The sequence below is a fragment of the Pteropus medius genome, unplaced genomic scaffold (genome assembly GCF_902729225.1).
Source record: "Pteropus medius unplaced genomic scaffold, Ma_sr-lr_union100, whole genome shotgun sequence".
NCBI classification, from domain to species: Eukaryota; Metazoa; Chordata; class Mammalia; order Chiroptera; family Pteropodidae; genus Pteropus; species Pteropus medius.
The window spans coordinates 7,278,751-7,294,024 of NW_024354500.1; the positions used below are offsets into that span (position 1 = coordinate 7,278,751).

The 15,274-nt window shown below is 37.7% G+C and overlaps 1 protein-coding gene across 9 annotated transcripts in view; it reads left to right on the forward strand.

The window, feature by feature from the left end:
• The window catches only part of BACH2 (BACH transcriptional regulator 2), a 307,297-nt gene that overhangs the window by 148,463 nt on the left and 143,560 nt on the right, over positions 1–15,274 (forward strand). Inside the window, exon 1 of one of the 9 annotated variants that reach the window (XM_039853060.1) lies at positions 11,753–11,762. The exons of the other annotated variants lie outside the window; for them this stretch is intronic. The gene's annotated coding sequence lies outside the window, so the exon portion shown is untranslated. Of the gene's footprint in view, positions 1–11,752; positions 11,763–15,274 lie in introns of those variants that run through there. 9 annotated transcript variants of the gene reach the window in all.

The window sequence follows — 15,274 nt, forward strand, 5'->3', positions numbered from 1 at the left end:
CCCTATTGTCTTGCTGTTATTGTTCTGGTAAGGGAGAGCAACTGGGGTTTGATACTGCGACTGGCACAAACCTTGGTGTTTTACTGACTTGATTCCTGTTCAGTACATGCTACAGGTTTCTCACAGAGGTATTTTCATTTGAGGAGGTGGTTTCCCAAAAATGTTTTGCCAGTGTCTGGTCATGCAGAACCATTGGACATCCCCAGTGAAGTGCTTTGAGTCACAGGCAGAGATGTGCATTTTTTGGCCCATGATGTGCTTCACCTGGACTTCTGTCATTTCCCATAATGTACAAGAAGAGAACCAGATTAGTAAAAGTAAACCTTGCTCACACACAGTAGGGTTCTGCTGCCCCAGAATCAACCTTGACATCGGAAAAGTCCACCTTTTGTTACTTGGGAGGTTCATCTTAATTGAACCCCAATTAACCCAATCTTACAAATAACCCAGTCTTACAAATAACATCTTACAAATATTTCTCCCAGAAATAAGGAGGCAAAAGGCAAAATTACTATATCAGCAACACATAAGGGAAAATATATGACCTTCCTTTCTTTTCTTAAAATATACAAAGACTAGTTGCTCCAGGATTCCTAAAACTTATATACATACGTGTGTGTGTGTGTATATATATGTATCTATATATACACATATATACATTTTTTTAATTTAAAATGGCATTTTAATTAAATAAACAAATGAGACAAGTTAGACAATAAAAAATTAAAAATCAGAAAAAGCAGAAAGAAGAAACTCCATATTCCTAGAGATTCCTGTGTTTCGTGGCTGGTTGTACAGCCCTCTTAGCCAACCTGAGTGAGGCTGCCTGTTTTCTAGTTAGTTAAAAAAGTTAAAAGATGAATAATCATTTTTTAAAAAGATACTACATAGCCTAAATAACATATTTAACTAAAAATTAACAGTTATTTGCCAGGGCCTTTTCTTGGAGTTTGGGTTTGCTGATGGGAATTTCGGTATCATCTTTCGTGAACTTTATTGTATGATTTCCATTTTCAGTCTCTTTAAATTGAAAGACTTTTTAAAGGCACTTGCAACACAATCTGAGTGCAAAATCATTTAAAATTTTTATTTCCCAAACTTTCACAGTTATCTTGTTCATGTCTAATTCAATAGCAGATTTTCTTCAATGATTTGATTCTTTAATGTCTTTTATTTCACTAAATTTTCAGAAAAGTAACTATTTTCACATTACTATTTCATTAGCCAACACAATATTTAATTAAATTATGTAATTTCAATAGCAAATACAGCTGGTGTTAATGGTTTAAGCATGCGGTTCCCCCCGACGAGCTCCAGAGTACCAGAGAGCGGCCTCGGGCACTCACTCAGCACGGTGTCAGTCAGCAGATTTTATAGAGGAGATGGAGAGGGCTGATCAATCCATACAGACCATTGCAGTCCCTCAGTTAGGAGACTTTCTACTGGATACATTCTGAACTGCTCTAAGAAACTCAGGTCAAAACCTGTTGAAAAAAACAAATCATTAAAACAGTTCAGTGGGCTTTACCAAACAGAGGAGACCCACTTAGGGATAGTAAGATCTGCACCAAAACTCAAGATATTTTAAGTAGTTATACGGCTACTTGGCTTCTTCTGAAAGACCAATAAATATATTAGTGAAGATGATGTGAAATAGGCAAGCATTGCTCTGAGAATCTCAAATATAAGAGAAGTGGTTTTCCTAATGGTTTATTCTGATAAGGGAGTGTATTTTTCCTTATAATTTCAAATTTGTATAACATGTCAAGTGCTCACAGAGCTTGATCCTTACTGGGGTAGAGAAAGCAGATGTTTCTATTCCTGTTCTATGGATAAAGAAACAGACCCAAAGACTACTTCATGAGACCAGCAAGCACTTTCTATTGTGATATTTGGTTTCAATTCCTTGCCATCTTTATGGGGCTTCCCCCATTTTTAGGGTGCTAGTTAGGCCTTATTGAATAAGCTCCGTGAGGGGCATGTCTGTTTTGTTCATTGATATCTCTACTACCTGGAATAGGTGAGTGAATGAATGAATGAATGAATGAGAGAAAGAGGGAGACAGGTCACATAGCTAAAAAAAGAAAAGGTGGAGTTGTGGTTGGAAGGGCCTTCTGACTCCTCATCCTATGTCTATTATATTAGGATCTCCTAGTGCTTTTCTGGCTTTTCTGGGTCCTTAATGTTCCCCAGGACTTAGCAAGACCCATTTATCTAGTCACAGACAGGTTGTGACAAATAATATAAAGCAAGATGAACAACTCCTTGATTTTGACAGTGTTTCGGTGATAGGCAAATCATATATGTATGTTTTCACATGTCTGTGAATTTTTAATTTGAGCTTCATAATTATCTAGAAATGTTCAACTTAGTAGTTTTCTTTTTAAGGTGAATGAACATTATATTTTAAGAGATTGTTTTTGCCAATAACTGAATATTTGTTTTATTTAAAACATTTTTACTCACTGAGTCTTCAGTAAATGTTAATTATATCATTCCAACAACTTTTGCAGTATTGGGTAATAACAAATTCTGAATATTTTCAATAAATAATTACTTTTTAGCTGCTGGATAATATATATTTTAGAAGATTATTTATGCAGCTGCTCATCTATTCTTCATATTCAAATTCCATGCTTTTTAGTTTAAATTGATGGCTCAGTAAACTACATCACAAATCAAACAATAGGTTGAACTACCATTAAGCATTTCTCTATAATGTGTCCCGTATTATAAGTAATGAATTTTGGACATTATGTTAATGTTTAAGTTGATTTTTGGTATGTGTGAATTATTCTTAGTTATATTCTTAATTAAGTCTTCATATTTTAGTTGTTGATTAAAACTAACATAATTAACTAAAGGCAGTATGGATTGGGCCCACAGGAGACTATAGAAGGATCATAACTTAATCACCATCATTAGATGAAGCTACATGTGCATGTCAGGTACAAATTCAAACAGTTCCTGTAGCATGAAGATAATATCATATGGACATGAAAGTTTACAAGTGTCACTTAATATCCCAAATATCATATGGATATGAAAGTTTACAAGTGTCACTTAAAGCCTTACATGTAAATAAAGTTTTTATATTTTATGTGATGTCATGTCATGTGTTTGTACAAAGGGGAATGAAACAAAATATTCAAGTTAAGTAAAATATTCTGAAAATATGCTGTGCACTTGGTACTGGACTCAAATTTCATTTTAAATGTTTTATCTCCTTTAATCCTCACAAAAACCCTGTTTGGTAGTACTGTTATTCCCATTTTATAATGCTGGATTTAAAGGAGTTATGTAACTTTTCCTAGATGCCTTATAGGCAGTAAATGGCAGAGCCTAGAACCAATCCCAGGTGCGGTTAGGCCTCAGAGACCACACTCTTAATGACTGTGCTGCTACTTCTTTGGATACCTGCAAAGAAGAACAAATGATTCTTTGCCCATTCCACTCTAACTTTAGATACTTACAGTGAACCCATTGGCTTAATGTTGTCTGCTTTCTTAAGAGTGCATATTGGTCTTTCCGTGACTAAGGCTTTTTCACTCATCAAATGCATAGCTCTTGAATTAATGAGAATATATGAACATTAACAGGATAATTATGGCTTATCTGTTCTGATCATTGAGGTATCCTATTAACAGTAGGTAAATACAAATACAATGAAATTATTCATCAAAACTCTTATTATCTATGAGGCTAGATTGTTCAAAGGAATAAACTCCCCCAGTAGGACTAGTAATATACTTGGATGCAGTACTATGGGCCCTTAGAAAGCTGTTTTAATCACTGGAGAGTAATTTTTCCTAACTTGCAATCCAGTTGCTTAAAAGAGTTATGTGGTCATGGAATATCGTTGTCCTTTCATCTTGTCTGCATTATTCACAGAGCAGGAAAAGCTAGTCAGTAGCAAGGAAAAGTCAGCTGTATGAAGCCACTGTCTCTATTCCCTTAGTATAAATAATAGATGGTGGTCTGTCAGGTTTCTCGGTTAGCATTACACTCCTGGAAGAGGTCCACAGGAGATGGCTTTGCTTTAAACCTTATTCGCTTCAATTTTAATTGCTCTAAAGAACTTTACAGTGTCTATTTTACTTAACTGTCCTTAAACATAGCCATATAATAAATGAAGATATAATGAATCATAAAACTATTATAGTTAATAATAAACACTGCCAAGGAATAACTGTAGATGCTTGGAAACATGGGATGAAGTAGAAGAAAATGAATGTGAAAAAGGCTTTAGAAGAAAAGTGCCTAAACTTAGGTAAGTTAAAGAACAACATTTATTCTTGGTTGGTATAAAAAACACACAAAAATAGAGAAATGTATGTTGATCCAAAATACAAGTTAAGACGAGAAAGCTAAAAACAAGAATGCTGAAAATAAATTCAGGAATTAGGAAGAATCAAACACATTAAAGAAAAGAGAACAATCAAAGCTAACCACATATATATACTCGAAAATTATTTCTTTTGTCTTTGATTTCTTTATTCATTCATTTATTCATTAATTCTATAATTATTATTGAGCACCTATTGTGTCTTTTGTGACATTATAGATGCTAGGGCAGAGTGGCAGACAGGTAAGCACCATTCTTGCCCTCAGGGAGCTTACATTTGAGTAGAGGAGACATATAAATGAGTAAGCAGCACAGGAATGACAAAGGCTGTGATTACAGAAGTATAAAATCCTGTAGAATTACAAAAGAAGTAAAACTAACACAGACAGGGAGGGTCAAAAAAGGTTCCCAGAGGAAGTGCTGTCTAGTCTTATACTGGAAGGATGAGTTAGCCAGGTGAAAGGAAGGGGAATGACTACATGAATCCTGAGATGGCAATGCGTGGTGCTTTCAAAGAACCGAAGTTCATAACAGGTGGTACTAGACCAGGGTAGGAGCAGTGGCCAGAGATAAGGCTGAAGAGGGAGCAGTGACCTGATCATAAACAGCCTTGGAAGCCATATTCGAGCTTCATCCTAAAATCTGTGGCAACCAGGGAAGCAATCTGATCAGGTTTCCATGTTGAAAGATTACCTATGTTGTATGTAGAAGATGGGCTGGAGAAGAACAAAACTGGTGGCAATGAGACCAGTTTTGGGATTAGTGAGAGACAATGAGACCTTGAACTCTTATCTTGTTGTTTGAACTGCAGAAATGGAGACAAGGTGGCAGTCATTCCTAGAGTGATAATGTCATTGATGACTTGTTTAAGAAGACCAAGAATGTGCTTAGTTGTAGCATGTTGTTTTTCCTACCTTGTATATGATATTTTGCAGTACACAGAAGGCTTTCCTACCATCCATCCTTACTCATGCATGCTTGCATCCATTCAGCAAATATTAATTAATCACCTGCTGTATTTCAAGTACTGTCCTAGAGGGTAGAACACAGCGTGGCACGAGGAAGAAGATTTCTCTCCTTGTCATGTTGGTAAGAATAGGAAATAGCTCTGGAGTTGAAATGTCCCTTTTCTCCTTTTGAGGCTAAGGATCAGCAGCTGGAGCAGGCAAGCCTAGTGAGGGCTATGTTCTGTCCCAAGCAAATGCTGTCCATCTTCCCAGGAGGATATTTTCAATGTTATTATTGTTGATAATGAGTGCCAATCATTACCTTCAGTATCTCAGGTTAGTGATGCATGACTAAGTCTGTGTCATCTCAAGACATCCCTTAGGTGAGGGGGTGGTTTCAGAAAAAAAGGAAGTGAACTGTGTCTGGTTTCGTTATGAGGCTGAGACTTGTATTAGTCCTCAAGCCCCAAGGGCAGGACACTGCGTAGAGCACAAGTCCTAAAATCTATTTCATTATTAAACATCCTCTTGTCTTAGATAGTCCTCAGTAGGGGAAATAAGTAAATGGTAAATATTTATTCCAAGTTTCCTCTTGAGCAGGATTCGACACAGCATACACACTGAGCCAATTCCTAAGGGGTACTGTTTACTGTTTTCACCCCAACTGCCCACAGCTTTGTAAACTTAGTACAATTTCATGATTTAAAAAAAAATCTCTTGAACAGTTCTCTTTCATGTGTTCTTTTGCCAACTGAGTGGATAAATGGAAGAAAGAGAAAAAAAAAATTCAACTTGACCTGAGAGAGTTAACATTTAATAATAGAAATAAGTGTCAAGACACAGCTGTATCAAAAAAGAAAATCAGCTTCACAAATAGAGAATGTGGTAAATAAAAGGCAATAGCAACATATGAAAAGTTCTTCTAGGGCTCAATTCCTGCAAGCTCAATCCTAGTCAATGATGTGAGGGAGCTGCCGAAAACATTACTAAAATCGTGATTTGCACTGTGAGGCTAAGAAGGTGATAGTTCTGTCTGTTCCTCGCTGTTAAAATTATGCTACGATTGCAATCATGTTTTGATGGGTACATCGGCAAATGTATTGTTGACTATTGTGTGGTATTAAGGTGGTTATTTTTCAGTTTAGAACTTTTTTTTTCCCAAAGAACAATGGCCCAAGCCAATGATCGTGAGAGAACATGAAACCATATCCCACATGACATTTGAAGGAACTGGAAATGATTACCCAGAGAAAAGACTTGGGGCCAAAAAAGAGGGAGCCATGATTGTTCCCTAACACGTGTGTGCGTGTTATCCTTGCTCTGGTTATCCTGGAGGGCAAACAAGTGTTTTTAGGATATAGGGAGGCAGATGAGCCTCAGAAAGAACTCTCTAATGATATCTGCAGTGATACCGTGCGTGTAATCTCCAAAATGGATTTAGCTTTTCAAGAGATAGTGCCCTTCTTCTCATTGGAGCTGTTTAATCAGAATCTATCACTTTATGGTCAAGCCTTTGCTGGTGAGTTGTGCTAACCAACCCTGAAAATGCTTTTCACCCTGCTATGGTATTTTTTAGTGTTTATTTCATGAAGACTGTAGGTTTATTTTTCATTAACTATCTACTTGATTAAAATAATGAGCTATTGAGGCCAAAATAAAAGAGGTGGTCACTTCTCCAGAGCCACTGCTGATACTCGAGAATAATTTTATGGAATAGATACCTTTGAGATACTCTAGTGTTTCTGAAACTTGGCTTCAAAATACGAAAAGGTCTTTTTCTGGTCAGTCCTTATCTCAAGAAAGAAAAATGTATTGACTACAGACCAAGGCCATTGAGCCTTGGCTCTGTTATCTTCTTTCTCTTCTGAATCACTTACTCTAGAAGGGAGCTTTGGAGAGAACAAGAAGCCCATAGTTGATGCAAGAAATTTATTAACTCCAAGAAAAAGTGTTGGTTCAATCTTAGGTTATAATGTGGGATAAATCTTAACGACTTTGAAGCTGAGAGTCCCAAATTTGGGGATTTAAAATCTAAAAAAGAGGCCTTTTAAAGCAGATTTTGATGACTAAAACCAGGAAATGTGCCCCATCCTTCATTTTTCTTCTTGTTCAGTTGCTAACAGGAGAATTGCCACCCCCATCAATAGAGAAAAGGACTGAAAAACAGGAAGCAACATCAAATAGTTTTAAATTACTTTGGGAAACTCCTGAAAGTGGGTGTAACATGTGTGGGCCTTTAAAAATGAATCATATTTATGCATTTGATATACAGCTACTTAGTTATTTCTTCAGCATAACATTCATTGGTGTGTTTCTTTTCTTGGCTACAATTGGTCCTTCCTTCACATGTCTAACTGCTGTTGGTTTGATTCCCACTGGTACCATCAAGTTGTGAAATCAGCTGCTGATAAATATGTTACAAAAAATGTATGGGAAAAAGAAAACCACAAGAGATGAAAGAATTAGATGATTAAAAAATTAAATTTGGTTCATTAACCCGTAGACCTTGATGTATTTGGCTGTGGAGCCGCTAGATGGGAAAAAATTTAGCTAACGTCTTTCAGCACAGTCTCCCCAAAACAACAGTGAAAGAAACCTTTGCTGTGCATTCTGAAAACCCCTTAGAGCCACCTCCACTTCCTCATCCAGAGAGTCAGCGTCTGCAACACTGGGGTGCATAATCCACAAGTGGATTACGGTCTGCAGGATGTACAGCTCTGAGCTAAATGCCCCCGCAAGAAAGCCTGACCCTAACATTTGTGTAGCTAGGGCAAGGATACAATTGAAGCTCATGTGCACATGTATAAATATTAAAATTTTATAAATCAAGCAAACACACTGGTTGTGTGAAATATGTTTTATCCTTCTATCTTGATCTGATGATCTTTCAGAAGGCAAATTTTTAATTTAGAATTCGAAGGCTCCTTGGAGTTGCGATTTGGAACATGGTGGTGCAGGGAGAGACATTGAATACCCTGCCACTTCTTTCCTGCCCCTTCTCCTCCCATTCCCCTACTCCATCTCACACTACAGAGTCCTTGAGGCATGCACATGGACACCCTAGCCCACGCAACCAAAGTACAACCACATCTCCTTAAATGGCTGCCTCTTGGCTATTTGGTCACCCGTCAGGTTACGGTATAGTGCTCCCAAAGGAAGAAGCACCCAGGGAAAAGTCCTCCACTGACCCTAGAAGCTAACCTGGGTGTGAAATTCTGAGACAGTGAAGGGGGGGATCATAAGTTCGAAGCAGGGGAGACAAGCGTTCCTTGGCCTGGCTGATGCTGCCTATAGGGCAGCTCCATGGAATATGCTGCCTGTCCTGTTCCCTCATGATGGCTGTTATTTCCATCCACACAGAGATGGCTCCTGTATAAACTCTCAAGGGCCAGCTCCTCAAAGAGGAGCATCCTGCTTCTGGGCATGGCAGGCACTGATGCAGGCTCAGTTACTGAGATTTCAGTGGAACATTTTGCCTGATTTTGCCTGAAGTCGTATTTGTTCGGCATCTCCTTCAAGCTTTGTTCCTGTTCACTTCCATGTGCCCCTTCTTTTCCACACTCGCCTAAATCTCTAACTCAGGACCGGATTTAAAGACTGCTCATTTTTAGATTCCATCACTCATCCCCTCCTTTTGCCCTCTCCAGAATAAGTGACCTTCTTAATAAAATGACAAGGAATTTTAACAGTTTTTTTTGTGTGTGGGGGGGACCCACAGGACCCTCAATACCTGACGATTGTAAATCAAAAAGCCTGTGGGGTAGGTGGTCCCCACTTTTGCCACTTTCTCAATCACTGACCAAGCCACTTAACCTCTCTGTCCCTTGTTGTCTCTATCTAAAAGAATGGAGAATAATTAATGCCTTTTTCTAACTACTTCGAATGGATGTCTCCAGGACAGATTTCTAAGTACGTATATACAAAGAATAATTAGAATATCCCATCAAGGCCCCTTTTAATAGAACTTCTTTTAACTCTCCAGTAGCTTTTTTATATTATAAGAACTACGATTCAGATTTCCCTAAGTTGACAGAAAAGCATGAAATCTGTTTCTAGCAGATGTTCCCCTTGATCCCCCAAATGTAAACATGTTTGCAAGACGATAGTGAGACAACCTGTTTACACACGGAAGTGCTTAAAAAAGCAAACAAAAAAGCATCACCCAGAGCAGTCATTGTGATCAAAGTGCTGTCAATTATTAGGGTGTAAAGGGAACTGATGACTCAACTTAGCACCACCGCGGTCTCCAGATTTCAGTTTCGTAACAGAGTTTCTTTTCAGGAATATTCTTCATTTACACACAAATCCGATTATCTTTCTAAAATGTTTCTCGATTTTTGTCAAACCGAAATACCAGGATCCCTTCAAAAGATGACTCCGATACCCAGATTATGCTCATATGAGCGTCACGCGGACATGCTTTGCCATGGAGAGCTGGGGCTCTTACTCCCTGGGAATCCTGGTGCCTTAGAGAAGGGACAAGGTCTTCCACACAGCAGCTCCTGGCTCGCTGCTCCTACACCTCCCCAGTTAGTCAGACGCAGCATAGAAATTCTCAGACTGCCTGGTGGTAGAAAATAACTTTCTGAATCAATCAAAGTGTGATATTTTGATACTTTCACATGCTTGGGTATTCTGGGCAAATGCATGCTTAAATCAGTGACTCGTGGATCAAGATGCAAAGTAGGTCTCTGAATGCTGGCTGGCTGGAAATCAGTTTTTAAACCTGAAACAAAACATAATCTAGTAAAATATATATTTTTTTTATTTATTATTTTATATATATATATAATATATTTTTATATATATATATATGTATATATATAATGTGTGTGAATGTAGTAGTTTATGTGAAAATAACCACCACTGTCCCTCAAAGTAATGTACACTGAGAGTCTATCCAGAGTGGAAAGATGTACATAAGGAGAAGTGTCTACGTGAAAACCCATAAGAAGTCTTTGCTGATAGAAAAGTTCACAACTCTTTTAAGATATGTTCTCCTGTAGAAATAAAACTTTAAATTCTGTTACTTTGAGAATGGTGAGGCCAGACCCTGTGCCATCCTTACCTAATGATGTCCATTTAAGTAGACCTAAGGGGATGGGCTGAGAACTTGACCTATCTTTATAACACTACTTCTATGGAAAATAGGTTCAAGTCTCACAAACTCATCTCTTCAAATCATTGTGTGGGCTGTCAACGAGAGTAGGAATAACACTAAGACTGTGGCCCAGAAGTATGACCTATGACTATCACCCATCACTAGAGAACTAGTAGTATAGGCTCTTGATATTTGCAGTGCAGTTCAGTTGCTGGGTTTATGGGCTGGGGTCTACATGTGCTTTAGAAACTTAAAAATACTTAAGATACCAGTCCACAACACACACACACACGTGCACACACTGTTAGAACAAACAAGTTCCTCAAGATTGCAAGATAAAAGGTCAATATACAAACATCAATTTTATCTCTACACTAGCAGTGAAACAGTCTGAAATGAAATTAAGAAAACTCCATTTACAATAGCATCAAAAAGTGAAATTAATAAATTTAACAAAAAAAGCATAAGACATGTACACTGAAAACTATAGAACACTATGGCAAGAAATTAAAAAGACCTAAATAAATGGAAAGACATCCAATAGATTGGAAGGCATTATTGTTAAGATGACAGTATCACTAAACTGATCAACATACATATTCAACACAATCCCTATCAAAATCCCAGCTAGCTTTTCTGTAGAAATCGACAGGCTAATTTCAAAATTCATATGAAAATGCAAGGGACCCAGAATAGTAAATCAATCTTGAACAAAGCTGGAGAAGTCACACTTTCTGATTTTAAAATATACTATAAAGTTTTGAAAACAGGGTACTATAGCCATAGGATAGACCATGGAATAGAATTGAGAGCCCAGAAATAAATGTTTGTAGTCACAATTTTTCAACAATGATGCCAGAATGGTTTGATGGGGGAAAATGGTCTTTTCGACAATTGGTGCTAGGATAACTGGATATTCACATATAAAGGAATGAAATTGGACCCCTACCTTACACTATATACAAAAATTTTACTACAAATGGATCATAATACTAAATGTAAGAGCTAAAACTATAAAACTGTTAGAAGAAACATAGGAATAAATCTTTACGACTTTGGATTAGGCAGTGGTTTTTTAGATATGACACCAAAAGTACAAGACATAAAATAAAAAATAGAAAAATGGAACTTCATAAAATTAAAAACTTCTATGCTTCAAAGGAAACCATTAAGAAAATGAAAAGTTAGCCCACAGAATGGGAGAGGATATTTGTAAATCATGCATCCGATCAAGGATTTGTATGCAGAATACATAAAGAATTCTTACAATTCAGCAGTCAAAAGACAATTCAATTAAATAACAGGCAAAGGATTAAAATAAGCATTTCTCCAAAAAAGATATACAAAACACCAAAAAGTGCATGAAAAGGTGCTCAGCATCATTAGTCAGTAGGGAAATGCAAATCCAAACTACAATTATATTCCACTTTATCCCCACTAGGATGGCTAAAGACAAAAGGATAGTAATAAGTGTTGGTAAGAATGTGGAGTAATCTGAACCCTTATGCATTGTTGGTGGGACTGTAACATAGTACATCCATTTGGGAAAACGGTTTTGGCAGTTTCTAAAAATGTTTTAGAGTTACCACATGACCCAGTATATTGATCAGACTTCTTCAGAGAAACAGAACCAATAGGACGTGAATATATATACAGAAAGAGAGATTCATTTTAAGGAATTGTCTCAAGCAGTTATGAAGACTGGCAAGTCCAGTATCTGCAGCGTAAGCCAGCAAGGCTAAAGACCCAGGGAAGAGCAGATGTTCCAGGTGAAGTCCAAAGGCAGTCGGCTGTCAGAATTCCTTCTTTCTTGGGAGAGGTCAGTCTTCTTTTTTTAAGGTCTTCAACTGATTGGATAAGGTCCACCCACGCAGTAGACGCAGTTGAGGGTAATCTGCTTTACTCAGATCTACTGATGTAAATGTTAATCTGATGTAAAAAATACATTCACAGCAACATTCAGACATGTTTGATCAATGTCTGGGTATCCTGGTCTAGCCAAGTTGATACATAAAATTAGTCATCACACCCAGCAATTCAACTCCTAAATATACAGTATAGTCAAGTGAGTTAAAGCATATGTCCACATATACCAACTGTACTTAAATGGTCATAGCAGCTTCATTCGTAATAGCCAAAACATGGAAACAACCCAAATGTTCATCAGCTGATGAACGGATAAACAGAATATGGTATATACATACAATGGATTATTATTCAGCCATAAAAAGAAATGAAGTATTGATATATAATACAACATGGACGAACCTTGAAAACATTATGTGAAGTGAAAGAAGCTAGATAGAAAAGGACACATAGTATATGATTCCATTTATATGAAATATGCAGAACAGGCAAATCCATAGGACATAAAATAGGTTAGTGATTGCCAAGGGCTGAGGGAGGGGGAAACGAAGAGTAACTGGTAATGCGTGAGCGTAGCTTGCTGCCAGGTCGGGGGGAGGGGCGGGGTAATGAAGATATTCTGAAATTAGATTGTGGTGATAGTTGCACAACTCTGTGAATATACTAAAAACTATTGAATTTTATGGTACGTGAATTATATCTCAGGTGCATACTTAAGACTCCAGGTATAAATGGTCCTGACTACCTAATAGACAGTAGCAAGGGTTGCTTCTAAAATGCAGAATGTATGCTGAATCCATAAATGAAGAGTTAGAGGGGCCACAGAGTGGAAACCACCATTTACTAGGCACCTTCTGTGTCTCAGGAACTGTGCATACATCAGCTCATTCAATCATCCTTAAAAAAAAAGAAAAAAGAAAACTCTGTCGGTTGGTATTATCATTCCTGTCTTTTTTTATATGAGGAAGTTGAGCTTTCATTTAAATTAGTTGACCAAAATTAGTCAGCTAGTAACTTCAGACGGCACCAGGATCTGTCTGACTTCAGGCTTATTCTCCTCCCACTGCAGCACACTGCCACTTGAGGAGAAACCCTGTCCCTGGCTGGACAGAGACTGTGGGGCCTGCTACTAAGAGCGGTGGGCAGATTATTCCCAAAGGGCAAAAGTATGAAAGGTTGAAGGGTGTTTTTGAAGAAAAGGCAAAGGAATTAAATATAACATGGAGACTGTTACTTTTATGGTAAAGAAAAAAAATCAAGTTTAATTTTTTTTTTAATTATAAGAATGTCCAGAAAGGCCAACGAGGAAAGTGATGGGGTGGGATGGGGGGTGGGATGGGTGTTGGGGAACAGCTGTATCTGTGAGAGGAAAATAAAGAACAGAACCCAAGAATATCAGGGTAGCGCAAATATGTCGTAGACTGACGAGAGAAATGAGAGTTCGAAGAGTGGCCATCTGACTTGGTGAGAGGCGCAACCATGTTGACAGTAAGTTTGACCAAAACAAGAAAAGTCATTTCTCATACAGAGACTAAAGTGGCACCAGAGAATATCACCCTGGGATGGTCCAGGGACCAGGATCCAGTATAGGGCCCCATGGACAAGTGAACTCTTGTTGTTGGAATTCATTCACAGCAAGGGATTTTAACCTGGGTTTATGTATTCTTCAGGGTCCGTGTATTTACAGGCTTCTAAGGATCCTTGAACCCTTCCCATTATGTTGAAAGTTTTTGTGTATAAGCATCTTTTTCTGGGGGAGAGTTATCAGGTTGTTAAAGAAAGGTTTTTAAAAATGAATTTAATTGTTTCCTTCCAAGTGCCAAGCTAATTTTCTGGCTGTGTGATAGATTGTGTTAAATGGTCTGGCACTCCTAATTTTTGGAATAAAAATGAATTCTTAGCGAATGATCTCACTGCCTGCAGTGCTGTCTGAGTCTGTCCTGGCATTTGATAGAACTTGTTAGGGGATTAGGTAAGACAGGATGTTGGTACATTTGAGGTCATTAAACTGAAAAAGGAAGGGGGAAAAAAAGAAATCTTGCTAAATATATCGTGGAGTTGAACGAAATGCTGAATAGCTAAGGGACGTTCTTTGTGCTCTGTGCCAACACTTTTAAACCCTGCTTAAATAAAAGAAGTGGCGGAGACAGCTCCATCCAGACACAGTGCACTGGTAAATGCCTATCTTTCCAAGAAATACTGTTTAACTTGTCCTTTTATGGAGGAGATGTGGAAGGTTGTGTTGTCCTGGGTTCCGTAACATTTTTGTAAGTGGATACAATAATACAGTTCCTGGAGAAACAACAAAAGCTACCTTTTCACCAGCAGCAAGCATTCTCACGGTTCCAGTTTCAAGAGTAGGAGAATAACGGAGAATATGTCACAGAGAACATAATGTGTATGAAAGGTTTTGTTAGATAAAATGTAACCCCCACAAAAGTTTATTTTCTACCTGTCTTTCCCTTCAGTTTTTTTTTCAGCGGGGGGCAGGGGGGTGTCCCTTCAATATTATTTTGAATTTACTATTCAGAAAATACTTAAAAATGTGTTGGATTGGGTAGTAATGATGGTTGCACAACAAAGTGAATGCGTTTAATTCCACTCAGCTGTACACTTAAAGATGTTTAAAATAATAAATTTTATGTTTTGCATATTTTACCACAATTAAAAAAATGTATTGGATAATACAGAGGGAAAAACCATTTGCCTTTTGAGATGGGAATTTCAAGTGTCTTTATATGTTAAATGTCAAACTCTTTCCTCTGAGCGATATGAATATGTAAGTAACAAGCAAAAAACTTGTGTGGGATGAAAATGCTCATTTAAGTACTGTGTGGTCCCAACTCTGCCACATGCTGGCTATGGGACCTGGGACCATGTATCCAAAGCAGATGATAAGCCTTCAATAAATGATACTTTCTCCTTTCTTCCTTCCTCTCCTCACATCTCAGTGTCCTTATTAGTAAAATGGTCTCTAAGATCCTTTTCAACTCTGCTGATCCGTGGTTTATGAAA